This window comes from Cyprinodon variegatus, unplaced genomic scaffold, assembly GCF_000732505.1.
Source record: "Cyprinodon variegatus isolate N-32 unplaced genomic scaffold, C_variegatus-1.0 Scaffold790, whole genome shotgun sequence".
In the NCBI taxonomy this organism is placed as follows: domain Eukaryota; kingdom Metazoa; phylum Chordata; class Actinopteri; order Cyprinodontiformes; family Cyprinodontidae; genus Cyprinodon; species Cyprinodon variegatus.
This window is the reverse complement of record NW_015151243.1, coordinates 198979-201493: the sequence shown is the minus strand read 5'-3', so window position 1 is coordinate 201493 and position 2515 is coordinate 198979. Positions and strand designations below refer to the sequence as shown.

The window sequence follows — 2515 nt, the reverse complement described above, 5'->3', positions numbered from 1 at the left end:
AAACTACTCCAAAACTCATCCAGTCCAAAACTACTCCCCTAATTCCATAGCGTTCTAATTTTTTAAGTAGAATTTCATGATTTATTGTATCAAAGGCTTTCTTTACATCTATAAATATCGCTATTGCCAGTTTCTTACTATCTGTTGCATTGGTTATTTCTTCTATTAAGTCAGTTACAGCCAGCGATGTTGACCGGTTTGCTCTGAATCCATATTGATTGCTGTTAAGTAACGAATGTTTTTCTATAAATTGTTCCACTCTTTTCTTAAAGAGTTTTTCCAGGATTTTAAAAGACAAAGAAACAGAGCTAGAGCTTCAAAGGTGTGTAAGATGGGGAAGGAGAAGATTGCTGCTTGAGTTAATCCATAGGTTTATATGAAGTGGTCTATGGCAGGCCATTTTAACATATATTAAAAGCACTCTCCTCTGTGTTGTTCCATTTGTAGATCTCTAAAAGATTCTTCCTGGTTAAAATTACATTTGTTTGTTTGTTTTATTTGGTTTCCAATCACCTTCAGCATAAGCTAAAAGCTATTCTTCGTGGGGTTCATCAATTTTCCATTTGACCATACAATTTATTACATCACTTTACACACTATACACACAAGACATTTACGCAAAAAATACATTTAATGCCATTGATCACTAAAATAACAATAAGAATATAAATAAATTATACATATTTAAAATAAAATACTGGTACTCCAAATAGATCTATATCAAAGAAAAACCTAACAAGAACCCTACAACAGTATCTCCTTAATTAAATTAGCATTGAGTATTTCAATTACTTTGAAGGTAATATTTCTTAAGTGAAGTTTTGAAACCATGGAGAGTATTCTGTTGTTTGATAGTATTTTGGGAGTGAATTCCATTTTGTTGTCAGAATTGTAATAATATAGGTTTTAAATTCTATTTTTTCAGCAGAAATTGAATTTCAGAAAACAAGAAAACAAAATTGTACCAGTAACAATTAAGTTTTATACACCTAGAAATGTTTACACATTTTAGGTGGCCATTCTGACATTTATCAGCTTGACTGAATATTTATTTCTTCATAGTTAAAATAAATCAAATACTGACCAGTAACAATAGGAATATGGAGATCTATAGTTAATATCTAGACATGTAGAATGTTTATTCTATATGTGAAGGATGGCATTTTGTTTTGAAATGGTCATTTTGATGAGGGAAAACTTGTTTTTCCAAGATATCAGAAATACATAATCAGTCACACTTATAAATATTAGAACGGCTTGCCATAGAGGTAGTGACCAGGATAACATTACAGGTTTATTTCTTGAATTGTCGTGGATCAATGTTTTCTATTTAGAGGAAATCACCTGGCAGCTGGTGAAAATGAAGTCTAAAAACGTTATTCTCATAGAAATTACCTGTGCATCATCTCACGTTGCTACTCCTCAATTTAATTATTTCTTCCATCACACAGTAAATGCTAAGGGGCTGTTTGCAGCTGCTTCGGATGTTATCTTCCCAATAAATGGTCGTTATTAGCGGTTATCAATCCCATAGAATGGTTTCAAATTGTGCTAGTAGGCTCAGTAGGTTGTTATGACAGAGTGAATCCTAATCCTAAAGTAATTCTTGTTCCCCCACGGAATTACTTGAATCTATTTATGTATAATCTTAAAGTCATTTCAATTGTTATTGATGTATCGTACGGTACAAATAAAAAACTATCAGCATTTTGCTTATATTAAACAAACCATAAACAAATAAAACTCTTACCCTTTCAACTGAGTTGTCGAGGAATCCTCTACCTGTCAATATTTAATTCTTTTTGAAATAATGCAGATCATTCATTAAAATAAGATCCTCTTAAAACGAACATGTTATGTTTGTTTTCAAAACCTAACGTTCCTAACGGATCTAGTTAATGATATTTCTTTATTCTATGTAGTTGTATGTAAACTGCAAAACTACAACAAAAATCTCCTGACTGAATCAGTAAATAAAACAATGTGACTGGCTCAAAGGAGACATAGGACACTCCGAGTTTACTGCAGAAAACCTGCTTCAAACCAGGTTAGCTCTGGGGAGAATCTTACTACAGCAGCTGAAATGGAGGTTGAGTAAATTCTCTTTGTGAAACTGAAAACTCAAGAGTTTACCATAATTCAGGTTTAGGAGTTTACTGAAAACTCCTAGTTTTCAGTAAACCTGCTTCTTGAAACAGACGCCAGAACAGTTTCAGTTATGAATAACCTTTTGACCTAAAAAGTTTGTTTAAACTACTTTGGGTCCCATGAAAACAAATCAGTGGCAAACCGAAAGTAATGTTTTAATCCTCTGGCAGGGAAATAAATCAGTAATGCCTTCTGATGAGAATGTTGTTCATGGGGCAAAGCCAAATATGCAGGAAAAGATATTGGACTTTCCTTTTCCTGTTAAAAATGCTGGGAGAGAGATAAAGATGGGAGGCTCAATGTTTTCTCTGTAAATGTGATAACGCATAACGCATCCCAATAACCTTTGCATAGTTTCATTTGCATA

The 2515-nt window shown here is 32.9% G+C and overlaps 1 protein-coding gene across 2 annotated transcripts in view; it reads left to right on the top strand.

The window, feature by feature from the left end:
* Positions 1-2515, top strand: part of LOC107098575 (chromosome unknown open reading frame, human C1orf112) — a 22738-nt gene that overhangs the window by 3502 nt on the left and 16721 nt on the right. The window lies entirely within an intron of this gene.